This window comes from Rhinolophus sinicus, linkage group LG06, assembly GCF_036562045.2.
Source record: "Rhinolophus sinicus isolate RSC01 linkage group LG06, ASM3656204v1, whole genome shotgun sequence".
Taxonomy (NCBI): domain Eukaryota; kingdom Metazoa; phylum Chordata; class Mammalia; order Chiroptera; family Rhinolophidae; genus Rhinolophus; species Rhinolophus sinicus.
The window spans coordinates 22,911,751-22,929,443 of NC_133756.1; the positions used below are offsets into that span (position 1 = coordinate 22,911,751).

The 17,693-nt window shown below is 44.9% G+C and overlaps 1 protein-coding gene and 1 long non-coding RNA gene across 5 annotated transcripts in view; one reads left to right on the plus strand and one right to left on the minus strand.

Annotated features, from left to right (window-relative positions):
• The window catches only part of GLIS1 (GLIS family zinc finger 1), a 212,687-nt gene that overhangs the window by 43,128 nt on the left and 151,866 nt on the right, over positions 1–17,693 (minus strand). The gene's annotated exons all lie outside the window — the stretch shown is intronic.
• LOC141572106 (uncharacterized) lies at positions 2,975–15,743 on the plus strand. Its single transcript, XR_012497227.1, has 3 exons — positions 2,975–3,124; positions 4,001–4,095; positions 6,320–15,743. It is a non-coding gene; the product is annotated as an uncharacterized LOC141572106 (long non-coding RNA).

Below are 17,693 nucleotides of genomic sequence, written 5' to 3' on the forward strand. Positions count from 1 at the left end.
TGGATTGGCAGTGAAGCCGGGGGACATTACGAGGCAGAACTTTGGGAACCACGTGCCCAGGATGGAAGCCTCTCTCAGGTGATGGGAGACTCCCGGGTTGAGGAAGAGGAGTCTCTCCTTTGAGGCCAAGCCACAGGCCTCTTTCTCCCTCCCGCCCATGTTTTCATCAGCCCAATGGGCTAACGATTTACTCTATGGCCTCCCTGGGTGCTGGGAGGACCCCCAGTCAAACATTCACTCTACTGCGGGAGCTCAGAGCCTGGGGGACTAACGTGAAGCCTCATGAAGGGACTGCCTTTCTCAGGGTCCCTATGAGGACTTCACAGAGCCCTGTTGGCAATACGGCCCCTCTAGGGCCTCTTCCATTGTGAGCTCTGCAGTCCAGCCTATTCCAGCTCTTCCTCCCTCTCCCGCAGAATCGAGGCCTGCTCCTGGCCTGACATTCAGTCCCCGTGTTATGGCCCCACTTCCTTCTGCTCTCCCTCACCCTGTACTCCACTCTCCATGTCCACGGCTTTCCCTGGACGCGCCAGGTGACATTCTGCCTCCTGCTCCCTCTGCCCAGAAGGTCATGGACTCAGTGCTCTCTTCACCCCTCTAGGCCCTGCTCACTCTCATTCCCCCCCAAGAATATTCCCAGATGCCCCCTCTATTGAGGAGGAGAGACTGGGGGCTACAGGCTCCTGGGTTCAAATCACAGGCTGAGCTGGGTCAGCAGACTCATCTCTCCCCACCAGTGTGAGCTCTACTCCAACTCCCTACACCTACCACACACGTACATCCAACATTTCACCCCCGACACACACACACACACCCAATGCCAACACACATTCCCACACTCCATACACAGGAACATACAGAACAGATTCTCCAACACACTCATCCAAACACATGCCTGCCTTAACCACACACACACCCCCATATCCACACCTAACCAACACCCAATGCAACACCATACCCCCAACACACACGCATTGCACATACAACACATACCCAAACACCCAGCCACACTCTCAAATTACCCTCTTCTGATACAAGCACATACCACGTGCTGCCCCCCCACCAATTTAAACTCAAATTCCAACATATACACAAGTACACACATTCGCTCAACCCGACCCACACACGTGTGCATAACTATTACAGGAGTGTGTCTGAGTGTGCTATGGAAGTATGTGTGGGGTGTGGGGTGCTCAGTAGGTGTGGGGTGTGTCGGGTCAGGTCGTGGGTGTGTCTGGGTGTCCTTCGGGTGTCGTGCACAGGGCCCCATGGGGTGTGCAATGGGTGTATGTCTATCTCTAACATATACCACACCCCCAATACACACGTATCAATTGCATAAACACCCCCATCCCATGCTAAACCCCACACACACCCCAGTCACAATCCCAGACATAGATTCTCCAACCGTCCACATTCCAATCACACTGCAGACAACTCGCATACACATCCACACAGACTTAATTCCACAAATACACATATCCACTCTCTCAATCCCCCCAACGCTTAACTCACGCCCAGGTGTAGCCAACATACGCACTCCCACAAAAACCTCACCCACCCCAAAAGATGGAAACCCCCCTCCCAAGACTGTTCCCTACCAGCCCCCCAGGCCTCACCGCACACCACAACCTTAAACTTTCTGGGTGGAGAGCATGTCCCCATGGGAGTGGAACCAGGCAGGTCCCTGTGATCCCGAACACAAGCGTGTACACGGCTGCCTGCACAGCGGGACCAGGTGGCAGGCAGATAGGCTGCCCCCACCAGGCCTTCCTTCTCAGGTCCCCTGGCCACATTCCTGCCTGCTCCAGGGGTTTATTCTTCCCTTGTTCATTGATGATTAAAATACTTTTAAGCCAACCACAAAGATTGTTGTCTTACTTTTTTTTTTTTTTTTAATAAAAACCAACAGATGCATTTGGGGACCCACTGATTTTCCTCCAGGGTGATTTACATGACCACAACCAGTTCTTGGAGAAGAAAAGCAAACATTCCCGTGGCCTAACAGGAACATTCCCGCTCCACCATCCATCGGCTCAGCCCCTCGGCTCATTCCCAGGAACGGCTGGCTGCCCAGCCCCCACCCCTGCCGCCTGACAGCCGAGGGGCAGGAGAAGCATCTGGCCGTCCAGTGGCCACAGCTCCAAGTGAGACTATCTCTAGGAGTTTTTCTATTCTTATTTTTATTGTCAACCCGATAGTTGGGCAAGCAGAGACAAATCCCTCAGCAACAGAAAAGGGGACTCCCATTTAATCAGCCATTTTAAACACTTACCAATCTTGCGGGGCGAGGTATTAGTGTTATCCCCATTTTATATACAAACAAACTAAGCTCAGAGGTAATAAGGAAGCAACTTGTTCAAGCCCTCAACTGGTGGCGGGTCCCAACCAAGTCAACACAGAACTGGTGTTCCAACTGATTCCATATCCCGAGCAGGGGACCACTGACCTTCTCTGCTTTCTGTGCCCACCCAGCATGTTTACACTGGCTGGTCTGGCAGCTGCAGCCAACACCATCGCTGGAAGCCTTGGGGAACCCTAGTTGTGCTTCAGATCTAGGGTAACCAGGAAAGCACAGCGTGGCCTGGAGGGACTTGTGTGTTATCTCATCAACCCTCCCCCAGGATAGGAATTTACTACTCAGCCCTCTGCCAGGGACCACTGCCCTCGGTTCACACGCCTGCTGAGAGGTTGCCCCGGCTGGCCAGCAAGAGGCAGCCTTTTCCTATCCATCCACCGTGACCTATCCATCCACACACTCACCCATCCATCATGCATCCAGTGTGAAGTGCCTACAAGATGCCGGGCAGCATTCCAGCTGCTGGTGACATAATGTTGAACAAGACACTTATGGCCTCTACCCTTGTGCAGCTCACATGCTGGAGTGACACAGATACCAACCAAGTAAGCAAATAAATAAGATAATATCAGACCATGTGAGTGCTATGGGAAAAAGCACTTGGTCTTGTGATGCGACACGAGTACTGAGATGGGGCCGGGGTGCCCAGGGAAAGCCTCTCTGCAGAAGTGGCATTTGAGCTGAGATCTCAAGGACGACAACTTTCTTTTGTCCAATGAGGAAACTGAAGCACAGAGAGGTGGAAAAATCATCTGAGGTCACATGGTGAGTAGAGTTGAACTCAAGCCCTTTCTTTGGGGTGCCCAGAGGACCCCACCAACCCCACCGCAGCCCTGTGGGGTAACGTTTGTTTAACTGAGGTAGTAGTAGGCAGTAGGGGCCAGGCTATTTACACAGTTTATAAAAGTAGAGAACCAAAGCTCAGAAAGGGGAAGTGACCTGCCCAAGGCCACACAGCAAATCTGAAGCGGAGCCAGGACTTGATTCTAGTCTGGCACCACAGGACTAATCAAGCAGCTCATTAGTTCAGGCAAGTTTCCTCTTCTGATGCCAATTTGGACTCGGGGTTGAGCCTGTTGGTGGCAAAGACCCTGGGCAAAAAAGTGTGGGTGTGGATGCGTCACATCAGGGAAGCAGTGACACAGGCTCCACCAATCCTGAACTGTCATCAGGCTCCAGGGACCAGCTCCAAGAAGCTGGGGACACTTCCCTGACAGCCACTGCCTTGGGGGATTCGGGAAGGCTCTCCACCCGACAACCCGTGATCGGGCGGAAGGCACCAGTACAGGATACTCTGTCATCCTCCCAGGCTCCATCAGAGCCTCTGAAGCTTGAACGACACATTCTCAGGTACAGAATGGAAAAAGGACCTGGGATCTGAGGGGACCGGCAGTTTCGGGCTCCTGAGGCTGTCTCTCTGGATGGCCTTGAGTGCTGCCCACCGGTGGCTTCTCTAGGCTCAGCAATGCACAGGGCTGGTATGTTCCAAAACGTGCCACAGGGACTCTCAGATCCAAACACTGGCAACACCCCCCCACCTCCACCCCACCCCCACTCAGGTGACTAGGTTACTTCCTTCCCTACAAAGCAGTGTGTTATGATACGATGGGCCGCTCTGATTCTGTAAATCCTCCACCTCAGACCTTGGTGGTGGCTCTGAAGGCTTCTCAGAGTGACGGGGCACCGGTATCCTGGCCACAGCACGGGACAGAAGGGGACCAGAAGAGGCCATGCAGGTGAGTGTGTGCGTACAGGTATATTGCGGGCACGTGTGCATGTGGGCTGTAGGACTGTGGCTGTGCTGACAGGCTTCAGGAGACACTCGAGAAACAAAAGCCCTCCATCTGCCAGCCTGCCCACACTCAACTCTGAACCAGGCCCACTAGGGAGCTGTCAAAACGAGGAGAGTTCACTTCCAGGCTGCGGAGGAGAGGGCTAAGCTGCAGACCATGTTCATCCACCACCCACAGCCAGTGTGAAGTGTGATCACCTCAGAGACAGCAGCCCGGAGCTCGCGCCATGTGTGCACAGCACGAGCCAGCGCCACAGCCCCACTCACGCCCTAAATTCCAGGGCAATCCTGCCGACCAGGACTGGAATTGGAAACAGTGTATCCCTTAGCCCACACTCGTGCCTTGTTTGCTGGACACCCTGGACGCTCTACATTCTATCGTCAAGTCCCCAGAACAGCCGCAGTGGTGGACGTTATCATCAGGACCCCCATTTTACAGATGAAGAAACTGCAGCACAGGGGGTGATGTAACCGCCATGTTCACTCAGATACAAAATAGTAGCAATTGGGATTTGACTCAAGCAGTCTGCTCACGAGACAAGTTTAGGAGGCGAGCATTGGGTGACCGACTAGATGTAAGGAAGCGAGGAAGAGTCTGCAAAGCCTCTTGGGGTTCTGGACGAGCAGGGCGGGGATGGCAGCTGGTACCCAGATGCAGAGCAACCACAGCCTGTGGCTGAGGCCGGCGGGGGAGCGCGGCTCTGACCCTTTCAGGTGTGCCTTGACGCAGACACAGAGCAGACCACGTGGGTGTGGGGTACCGCTGAGCAGATACTGGGAACTAATTGTCACTCTGATTCCATTACTGAAAACCTCTCCTAAATCACCTCCTGTAAAATCAGAAAGCCTCTATGTACATATAATATTCTATTAAATGAAGCACGTCACAGTACCTAAATGATTTTTACCAAGTTCTTTCCAGTCTCTTGCAAAAGTTCTGATTTCTAAATAATCGTTATCTATACCATATGCCCCTCTGAAGTCTGTTAACAGAACAGCAGAAAACACATAAATAATCTTCCCTTTTGCATGAACTTATGGTTCACTACAGTTACTGCCAATCAAACGTCCTTAGGAGAGCCCCAAATCAAAGCAGGACGGAGCCGAAAATGAGGTGGGAACCAGGATTCTGGATGATGAGGGATGCGGCCAGTGGGGGCTGGCAGCCCCAGGCCCTGCATGGGGATTGCTCGTCAGGCTGAAGGAGGGTACACGGTCAAACAGTGTGATCAGAGCCTGGGTTTGGGAAGCGTAGCAACATGTGGGCACCCAGAGGGGCACCTTCAAAGGGCCCAGTGTGACCCCTGGAGGCAGGCCCAGGGTCGTGCTGGGTGCCATTCCCTAGGGTTCAGCCTCCTCTGTCACTATCCAAGTGATCTTTGGAAAAACGCTGCTGATGACAGCACCTCTTGGAGGATCTCCAAACATTGTCCCAATTCCTCTGCATGCAAGCAATCCAGGTTCTACGAGCCTGAGCCCCAGCCCCAGCTGGCCTTTCTGGTCTCCTATCTGCTGCCCTCCACCCCAGGTCCTTCACCCAGGCCCAGCAGATTCCTTGTCATTCGCAAACACGATGCTCATTCCGTCACACTGTCCCCAATTCTCTTCCTAACAAACTCCCACCCCTTGGGCCTATCCACATGTCCACTTCCCTTGCTTTATTTAGTGTCTGGCTTCTCAACCAGACTTGGGGCAAAGTGAAGAAAAGTGTCCTATTTGTGTCCTGGTGCCCACCCCCAGCCCAGGATTTGGCCCAGAGGAGCTCTTGGCAAAGGCTGAGTGAGCGAGTGAACGGACGCCCACCTTCCCCTTGTGGGAACCCTGTATTCCCCATGCTCGATCAGGACCCTGGATGTGTAGGACAGCCTCAGTGTGTACTTCTTTCCTCCCTACCCCGGACCACCTGGAACCGTCACAGTGCCCTGTGGCCTGCAGGTAACAAGAACAGTCCTGCACTGGCCTGCGTCATGTAGAAACTGAAAAGCAGGAGAGACGCAAAGCCCAGACTGATGAGGGTTCGCCATGGCAGAGAGAAGAATCAGACCCAGAGCTAGAAGGCCTGGGACATTTTACAGGCCCTGGGACCCTGGGACTTCACAGAAACAGTCACTTATAACGTAGTGGGCTTTGCTGGCCTCTGCTATTTTGTACAAATCCTGTCTTTTCAGGCTTCTCTGAAATCCCTGGCTGTTCTGAGGCAGGGACCGAGGCTTTCGTGGCTGTGCCCAGCCACTCAGAGCCCGACCTGGCACAGAATGGACAGTCACTGGGGACTGCGGCCTGAAGAGGGGACTCAAGGTCCAGAGCTCACAAGGTCAGAACACTGCTTTGTCATGACTGCTTGTCAAACGCTCAGTCCTAGGGACAGTCCTGAACCGCCGTCCATCTGCTCAGTCCCTGCCTTGACCCTGCCACACCGCTTCCGGTTGGGGTGGTGACCAGCACACGCCCACCGCTATCCCCCATCGGGCCTGCCTCTGCCATCCATTCTCTCACCACATGGCTCCCGGTGTCCAGCCTGACAGCCTTAGCGTGGCCTAAGGGCCTGGTCCGCAGCCCCCGTGAGTCCCTCCTTTGGCTCATCTTCCCACGACATACCCATCTCCAGTCCATTTCAGCCACCTGCAGCTGGCCGCCCTGATGGGCTTGCGAGAGTGCACTGTCTGTCACACACACACATACACCTTTGTGCCCACCATTCCCTCTCCTGGAACAGCTTTCCTCCTCCTTTGGCTAATACTGCCTCATCCTTCAAGGTCCAGCTCAAGCGGTCCCTCCTCTGGGAAGCCCTCCATGACTTCCCAGGCCAGGATAGGGGCCCTCTATGTTCCCACAGCTGTATTCCCAGCCCTGGACACACAGCGATATAAAGAAGTTTTCACTGGATGTTGCCATGGACAGGGATCATGGAGACACAGAACATCTAACACAAAGCTACAGAAGTTCACAGCTCATCAGCAAAGCCAGAGAAAGGAAAGCTGGCTCTGCTGAGCATGGAGGGAGTGGCTGTGTCCCAGCACAGGGGGAGTGGAAGGACCCGAGGTCACGAGGCCTGCTCCTGCCCAGTGACTGAATCCCCTTGCAGCACCCAGCCTGCTCCCCACCTCAGTGACGGGGCTCACTCCCTGCTTGTGGAACAAAATTCCCACTAGTGGACAGTACTGATTGGCAACAACCTGTGCATTCGCTGACCTGACGCCAGCGTCCCTCCAACGCCCACCAGTGGACCCCCACCCCCCACCGAGGGGAGGAGCTTCAGTGAGGAGCGTGTGCCACAGGGAAGACTGGAGACAGGGTCCGGGTCTGTCTGGTTGGTCTGTGAGTACATCAGCATGACCGACATTCCCACGACTGCGGCACATTTTTGTTATGCCTGCTATGACTCTGGCACTGTGCTAGGCACGCAGCGCTCACGCACACAGAAGGTGCTTTAAAAAGGCCTCAACCACAGTCTGTTCAGTAGACTGTTCAGAAGCCCATGGTAATGGTGACAAGCACCCACGCAGCCCACCCAGCACCCATTCCCGGCCCTGCTGCCCCAAGGACTGCAGGCAATATACCACACTCTATTGCCTGCCACTGTCAGCAGTCAGGCAGAGTATCAGAGAAGAGGCCAGCACCATACCGGGTTTTTGTTCCTTTCAGGAACTCTAATATACACACCATTACTGAGCACCTACTATGTGCCAGGAACTGTGATGGGTATCTACAGCCATTACCTAGTTGGTTGGATTTCCACAAAGCAGAGTGTGTGACTCTTCTCAAGTCACATTCTACCACATTAGTCAAGTTATAGATGAAGAAATTTAGGCTTAGAGAGGCTAAACCACTTGCCCAAGGTCACACAGCAAGTAGTAGAGATCCAGGATTGAAACCAGAACCCCCTTTCCAATAATCTCCTAGGGTCACTTTAACAAGCAGCTAGGCCATGGGGGCCCCAGACCTTTCAGGTAAGCTGAGCAGTAGGGCAGTTAAGAATATAGAGTATTTATAAACGGTGCATGACTTTACAAGCCTCCAGCTATAATTTCATCATAGCCCAGGCCTTGGAAAGTCTGCATAATCCTGGAAGGCGCTGGGTTTTAGCTAAAAGACGGCTGTGAATGCTAATTGGATCCTCGGCCTACACTGTAAATCAGACCAAAGTGTGGGCACCTAAATGCAATCCTTTTTCACACAGGGACTGTAAGTCTTTACATTACTGTTGGCCAACCAGGGCCTTAAATAATTTCTGTGTGACCGAGTTCATAAATCTGCCCTCGCTCCATGGCTGGCAAATGCTGCCACAGAGGAGACCATGATCATAAGTAAACAGTTGGCTGGCAGCTGCCTCCCAGCTAGCCAAGAACTAGAGCAATGAGCCTGGGGTGGGGGCCCAGCCCGTCCTGGGGAAGCCTCAGAATGTGCTGGGCTTGGTGGAGGCCGAAGGGAACTGTGGGCCCAGCCATAAGTGGTGTGGAGCCAAAGACGCTCAGGCCCTTTGGGAGCCACAGAGTTCAGGTCGGGTGTAATATGCCGGCAAACAGAACAGGTCCAGAGGCCCACGAGGGAAACTGGAGGAGAGTCTCCCTCACCACAAACCCACCCACACAATGCCCATCTCTCCACATTCCTGGGAGGCTGGCTTCACTCTCCCCATTTTGGAGGTAGGAAGACTGAGACTGAGGTTCACACAGGTTAAACCCTTTGTTCATAGAGCCAGTGAGGGGAGAAGCCACAGTTTGGATCCAGGGATGCCTCGTTCCAAAGCCCTTTTCCATACCACACATGAAGCGAGGACCTGGGGGCAGATGGGATACAGAGATCATATTTGCCAAACCAAAAATTTGTCCACCCAGAATGACAAGTACACGTGTGGGTGCGAGGACAGTGCGATGGAGCGCTGGAATGTGGGATGATGCCGGAACACAGTGCTGGGGAAGCAGCGAGCTTCCAGCTGGATACGCAGAGGTTTACGAAGGTGCTGTCAGTGCGGCTCCTGCACGATGCAGTAGGAAGGATCCACTGTTTAGTCCGGGATTCATCATCTGCTGAACACTTGTGATACGCCAGGCCCTTGCCAGGTGACAAAGAGCCAAGAAGAGTTGGTGCCTGCCTTCAAGGAGCTTGGCCGCTCAAGAGCTAAGCGGTGAACAGAAAACGGCACCAAAACTTCCACTGCACACAGAGATGAGACACACAAGGAACTTGAGGACATCAGAGAAGTGCAACCGACCAGGGAAACAACAGGGGCCATACCTCCGTGATAACTCACAAAGTGTGCAAACACTGCAGCACCCACAGCTCACCCCTCTGCTCCTAACAGACGAGCAGGCTGAGATTCCTGCAGCCAGCACCCCAAACCACAAGCTCAGCTGGTTCAAGAGCATGAACAAGAACCAGTCAGAACCACAACCCTACCCCTTCTCCTGAGTCCCAGCAATCCCAGCAGTCCCTAGTCCACCACGCTGCCCCTCAACCAATGGGCAGGCCCCCAGCCCATTCCCTTAGACCGGTATCGCCACAGGTGTTCCCATTGCCTCCTCTTCCAACAACGAGGTAACAATAACGATCAGAATAACCGTGATGCAGTTGAACCTTAACCATTTGAAACCTTACTTCCTCTTTTGTAAAGTGGGGTTGATGAAAAAACCAGATCTGCTGGAGGATTAAATGAAATATTGCACGTAGAACACTCAGCACCATAAAATATCAACAACATACGGCAATTGTTCTCAAACTAACACTTTTATGGTGCTTTGCCCTGTATGATTTCCTAGGATTCTTACGATGTGTGGGGTAGTTGTTACTACTGTTCTTATTATTGATGACCATTTTACAGATGAGGAAACTGAGGTTTTGCTTCTGGGCACTTCTGCGGCAAAATGCATAAAATATAGTTTTTGTGGAGCTGCTTATATCCTAGAAAGTAAGGACAATCTCAGAGGCAAGGGAAGAAACAAAAGGAGGAAGCCATAAGTGAAAACCAGACTAACGAGGTGGTGGAGGGGTTGTCCTGAAGCAGATATTGACATCAGAGCTGCAGCAAGGTGTGAGGGCTGGACTTTCAACTCCTAGATTGCGCTTGGGGACCTGGCCAGGTTTGGAGGTAACCTGGTTTTCAGTGCTCCTTGCTTCTGGCAAACGCTGATGCTAATCCTCTAGGGAGGAAAGCATGTTCAACAGGCCTCCAGTGGGCTCAGAGGAAAACATCAACTACGTGACCTCACACTCAAAACTACCCAGCAGACAAGGAAAGAAGCAGAGGGAGAACCTGAAGAAACAAACAAAAAGCCCCACAAAATTAGATGCCCCTCTTCAAGGATTTCAAATTTAAAAACTAACAGACTTAGAACATAAACTAATATGGGTGAAATGTTTAAAGAAATAAAGGATGGGATCACAAAATATAAACAAGTAATAAAAGACTAGTAAAAAATAACCAGTGAAATTTGAAAAGGACCAAACAGAATTTCTAGAAATTAAAAATATAATTGTTGAAATGAATTTTTAAAAACCGAAATGGGTGAAATAGATTAGACACAACTGAACAGGAAGAGCTGAAGAAATTTCACAGAATTCAAATCAGAGAGACAGGCAGCTAGAAAATAAGAGATATAGAGACGAGAATAAGAAGGCATAATATACCTTTAACCAAAGCTTCAAAAGCAACAAAGAATGGAAAAGAAGTAACATTTAAAGAGATAATAACTGAGAATTTTCCATGCTGCAAGGAGGGAAAAAAATAAAAGGACTCCACACCTACTCACAGAGCAGTGCAAATTCAGAACCCAAAGTAGAAGTCTTAAAAGCAATAGAGAAAAAACATAGATAACCCACAAAAGGACAATATTTATACCAACAGGCTTCTCTACAACAAAACGGAAATGGAAGCCAGAGGCAATGGAATAGTATTTTCAAAGTGCTGACAGAAAATAACTGTCAACTTAGAGATGGGTATTCCAAAATCTATCTTTCAAAATGAGGGTGAAAGAAGAGACATTTTCAGATAAATAAATGAGAGAGAGAGAGAGAGAGAGAGAGAGAGAGAGAGAGAGAGAGAGAGAGAGAGAGACTGATGGACTTAGACAGGGAATTTCTAAGTGAAAATGGTACCAGAAAGAAGGTCTAACATGGCCAAGAGTTAATGATGGGCAAATAAATTTATAAATATGTAAATATGTAGGTAGAGCTAAACAAACATTGTCATATAAAATAATGCTTACTAATTTGAAGTTGAAACAAGGGCAGATCTAGAATACTGCACAACAGTAGCATATAAGTTTGGATGGAGTAATTATTAATTACACAGTGTTCTGAGGTCCTTGTATGGCTAGAGAAGAGGTTCAGGTACTAACTTCAGGCTTCTTTAGGTTAAGAATGCCTGGTAAAAATTCAAAGGTTATCACTAAACAGAAAGAATTAGCATGTATAACTTCCAAACCATCAGAGGGGGTAAAGTAATAAGGAGAAAAAGACCAAAAAAACCCTTCTCTTAATCAGTCAAAAAGCAAAATAAAACACAACAAATGACAACAAAAATTAAGACAAAATAAACAAAAAAGTACAGGAAAAGCAAAAGTAGAAAGTGAAATGTAAGAAACACGTCCAAATACTTTGGTAATCATAACTGAAAACGAACCAAACTCTAATTAAAAGAGAGCTCAGCAGAATGAAGAAACAAAACAAACAACACCTCCCACTATTTGCTAATTACACGCCTAAAACATAAGAACATGAAAAATTTGAAAGTTAAAGGATAGAATAAGATACACCATGAAAATGCTCTTCCAAGCAATGCTGGCATAGCCGTATTAATATTAGAGAAAATAGAATTTAAACCAAAACAACAAAAAAATGATTCGGGATAGAGTTATCTAATGATAAAAGTTTTAAACTTCTAGGAAACTAATTATGTTGCAAATATTAATAGAAATACAAAGCCTATCATCTTGGTAAGAGATTTCAATACCTTTCTCTCAATTATTAACAGAACAAAGAAAAAATTAGTAAAGCTATAGAAATTGTGAATAAAATAAGACTTTTGATCTACTGAACAAAAGTAGAATGTACACGTTCTTTTCAAGCACATATGGAACATTTACAAAAAAACTGCTTTATACAGTTATAATGGCTGATATGTAAATAAATGTTCTTCAACTACAGTGAAATTAAATTAGAAGTCAATAACAAAAAGGAAAATATTTCTCTATGTTTGGAAAATTAAAGACTCACTGGGTCAATTAAAGCATCATAATGGATATTTAAAATACTCAGGACTAAACAATAATGCCAACATTACATATAAAAAGTTCTGAGATTCAGCAAAAGCAGCATTGAAAGAGAAATTTATTTCGCAAATGATTGTCCTAGAAAAAGAGAAAGTCTGAAAATTAATGTGCTAGGTGACCCATTTCAGAAGTTAGAAAAGGGACAGAAAAATAAACTAAAAAATATAAAAGAGGATAATAAATATAAAAGCAGAAATTAATGAAGTAGAAAACAAAGACACAAAGAGAGAACCAATAAAGCCAGGAATTAGTTCTTGGAAAGACTAATAACAGAGACAAAACTTCTGGTGAAATGAATTAAGAAAAAAAGAAAGAAGGCATAAAAAAAGAGTAATACGGGGAATAAAAATGCAGACATAATACAGGCCCAGCAAAAACTTTAAAATAAAAAGAGTACACTATAACAAATTCTATGCAATTAAATCTGAAAACATATACAAAGTGGACACATTCCTAGGGACGGGAGAACTAACTTCAGAAGAATTAGAAAGCCTTGATAGGTCTATACCAATTATGGTAACTGCAACAGGAGTTTAAAATCTTTCCATAAAGATAACACCAGACTCAGATAGTTTTATAGGCAAGTTTTATCAAATATTTAAAAAACATGTCATTCCAATCTTCTAAAAATTCTTCAAGGAATAAAAAAAAGAGGAATACTCCCCAAATCAATAAAAATCTGGTATTAAAATCAAATGAGCAAAGTATGTGAAAGGAGAATAACAGGCAACTATCACTCATGAAGAAAGATGTAAAAATCTTGAATTTAGTGATGTAAAGAAAACACCATAACCAAGTTGGGTAGATCTTAGGAATATAAGAATGATTTAGCATCAGAACAATCTATAAATTTAACTTACCATATTTACAAATTGAAGTAGTTAAACTATGTATCCATGATAACCTCAATAGATTCAGAAAGACCCTTTGATAAAAGTCAATGCTCATATATTCCAAAATTCTTAACAAATTAGGAATAAAAAGGAATGTCTCGATCAAGAGAAGAATGTCCTCTTTCACCACTCCTGATCAACATTGAACTGAAGCGCTAGCTAATGAAGACAAGAAAAGGAAATAAAAGGAATACAGATTTAAAAGAAAGAAATAAAACTGTCTTTTTTCACAGGTGACATGAATGAAAATCCAAAAGAATCAATAACAGAATGACTGGGACTAATAAGCAATTATAGCAAGGTTGCAGGATACAGGTTTAATATACAAAAGTTAATTCTTTCCTACATGCTAACAATGAGAAAAAGGAATTGAAATAAAAAACACAAGACCATTTACATTAGCACTCCCCTAAAATGAAACACTTACGTATCGATCTAACAAAATACGTACAAGATATATATGAGGAAAATTACAAAATTGTGATGAAAGAAATCAAAGGAGAACTAAATAAATGGAGAGCTAGTCCACATTTATGGATAGGAAGACTCAATATTACCAAGAAGCCAGTTCTTACCAACTTAATCTATCTATTCAACACAACCCCAATCCAAATACCAGCAAGTTATTTTGTGGATATTGATAAACGGATTTGAAAGTTTATACAGAGAGGCAAAATAACAAGAATAACCCACACAATATTGAAGGAGAACGAAGTTGGAGGACTGACACTACCTGATTCAGGACATACTACAAAGATACAGTAATCCAGGCAGTGTGCTATTGGCAAAACGAGAGACAAATACATCGATGGATCAGAATAGAGAGCCGAGAAATAGACCCCCCAAAATATAACCAACTGATTTTGACAAAGGAGAAAAGATAATGCAATAGCAAAAAAAATAGTCATTTCAAAAAATGGTGCCAGAACTGGACATGCACATGAAAAAGAAATCTAGACACACAGACTTCACATCACAAAAATTAACTGTAAATGGATCATAGCCCTACATACAAAATACAAACCTATAGACCTCCTAGAATATAACAGGAGAAATTTTTGGTTGCCTTGGCTTTGGCAATTACTTTTTTAGATACAATACCAAAAGCATGATCCATGAAAGAAATAATTGATAAACTGGACTTCATTAAAATTAAAAACTTCTGCTCTGCAAAAGGCACTGTCAAGAGAATAAGAAGACAAGCCACAGACTGGGAGAAAATACTTAACAAAGACCTCTCTGATATAGAACTATTATCCAAAATATACAAAGAACTCTTAAAATGCAGTAATAAGAAAACAAACAACCTGATTAAAAAATGGGCAAAGATCTGAACAGATACCTTACCAAAGAAGATACACAGATGCAAATAAGCATATGGACATGCACATGAAAGATGCTCCATATCATATGTCACTAGGGAATTAAATTAAAACAATAATGAGATACCACCACATATCTATTAGAATGGCTAAAGTCCAAAACACTGACAACACCCAAGGCTGCAGAGGGTGTGGAGCAACAGGAACTTACATTTATTGCTGATGGGAATGTAAAATGGTCCAGTCACGTTGGAAGATAGTTTGGTCATTTCTTAGAAAACTAAACATCCTCTTACCATTTGATCCAGAAATTATGTTCCTTGGTACTTAACCAAGTGAGTGGAAAACTTATATCTACACAAAACCTGCACATGGATGTTTGTAGAAACTTTATTTGTAATTGCCAAAACTTGGAAGCAATCAAGATGTCCTTCAGTAAATAATGGGTAAATAAAACTTACCCTGGTACATGAAGACAATGGCATATTATTCAGTTCTAAAAAGCAATGAGCTATCAAGCCACAAGAAGACATGGAAAACGTTCAAGGCATATGATTACTAAGTGAAAGAAGCCAGTATTAAAAGGCTGCTTATTATATGATTCCAATAGCATAACATTCTGGAAAAGGGAAAACTATGGAGATCCCTGGTCGCCTGGGGTTGGGAAGAAGGTGGGACGAACAGGCAGAGCACAGAGAATTTGTAGGGCAGTGAAACTCTTCTGTCTGATGAGCTAATGAGGGATATATATCATTACGCATTTGTCAAACTCATAGCTGTACACCAAGAGTCAGCCCTAACGTAAATGATGTATTTGGAGTGATAACGATGTGTCAGTGTAGGTCCACTGATTGTAACAAATGTGCTCCAGTCCAGGATGTTGATGGTGGGGAAGGCTGTGTGTTTGGGGCAGAGCATATATGGGAACCCTCTGTACTTTTATTTTGTGAACCCAATGTAAATGTCTGTGAATCTAAAACTGCTCTAAAAACCAACCTATTTTTAAAAAAGGGAATGCCTTCCAACTGATGGAAGGTATCTACAGAAATCCTACAGGAAGCATTATACTTAATGGTAAAATACTAAAAGCATTTAAAATCAGCAGCAACACAAGGGTGCCAACTGTCATTGTTTCTTTCAAAGATAAAAGAAAATGTATAATGATTGTAAGCACAAAATAAAATCATCATTATTCACATATATGAGAGTCTGTATAGAAATCTCGAAAGAGTCTTCACAAAAAGTAATAGAAAGAATAAGAGAATTTGTCAAGATGACTGGCCAGAAGATAAATATACAAAAAGCAATTGTATTTCTATTCACCAGGAACAAACAAAAAAAATAATTTAAAGAGAGATGTATTTTAAGTTAGCAACAAAAAACAAAAGAAACCTATTAATAAATATTTGAAAGAAATGTATGTGATACATATATGGAGAAACATGAAATCTTGCAGAAAATCACTAACAAAAACCATGTTTAGAGACAGGAAGAATTAACATCATAAAGAGGTCCATTTCCCTAAACTGATCTACAGAGTAAATGGAATTCCAATCAAAATCTCAAGAGTTTTTCATGGAAATTTTAAAGTTGAATCTAAGATACACATAGAAAAGACCTAAAAATAGCCAAGGGACACCTAAAAAAAGATTGGAGTGGGAGTAGGGTGACGGTCTTTCCTATTACATAGATATTAGCAAAGACTTCTTACAAAACTATGGTAACTAAAATAGTCTGATACTGGCACAGGGATAGGAAAATTGACTAATGGATTAGAAGCATCTAGAAACAGATTCATAAATACAGAGGGTGCCAAAAAAAAATGTATACACATTTTCAGTAAGGAAAAAACTATTAAAATTGTAATACTCGATATATACCAATAACAAAAGATGAATCCAAGTCACGTTTGACTCTGCAATGACAAGGGGTGCTCAAAGTGGTTACCATCAGCGTCCAGACACTTCTGATGACAGTGAACTGCTGCTTGAGCAACGCTGACCAAAGTGTCCGCTTGTATACATTTCTTTGGCACCCCTGGTATATAGAAGCTGATATGTGAGAGGGTGGAATTGCAACTCACTGGACAAAGGATGGGCAATTAAATGAATAGTTATTCAGATGGGAAAAAAAATTAAATTGGGTCCCTACCTCACACCATACACCCTAACTAATCCCAATGGATTAAAACCTTAAATGAGAATACAACTTTAAAAACCTTACAATAAATCCTCCTATTGTGATGCAAGAGGATTTATTTGTGATATCAAGGTAGCGGAGAATTTCTTATAACAGACACAAAAGATATAAACAATGAAAGGAAAGGATGATAAATTCAACTCATTAAAATTAAGACCTTCTATTCTAGGAAAGTACCATCATGAAAGAGAAAGAATAAGTCACAAACTGGCAAAAAATGTCAAGAATTCCTATGAATCAATCAGAAAAACATAACTAACCAATTGAAAAATGAGCAAAGGAGATTAAAGGCATTTCACAGAAGAGGAAACATGAATGGCCTACAAACTATGAAAAGGTACCCCATCTCATTACTAATCAGCTACGTGAAAAGTAAGACCACCACCATTTCACACCCACCAGACTGACAAAGCTATGTAACGTTTTTGAGGATGTGGGAGAACAAAACTTCTATATACTGTACGTGGGTAATTTAGTATAACCACTTTTGAAAACAATTTGGCACTATCTTATGTTCCCTGAGCCAGCAATTCCATTTCTAGGCCCACAGTCTAGTGAAACTCTTCCACTGATCCAAAAAGACACACGAAGAAGCATGTTCACAGCAGCAGTGTGAACTAGCATTCAACTGAAATAACCCAAATGTCCACCACCAAGAGAATAATTAAAGTTGAGATTATTCACACAATGTAATATTACTACTCAGTAGTGAAAATGAATGGATGAATAGCTACACACAATAATACGGACAAAATCTTAAACACGTAAGATTACGTGAAACAATTCAAGATCACATAAAGTAGGATACTACTTTTGTAAAGTTTTAAACCAAACAAAACCAAACAATACGTTGTTTAT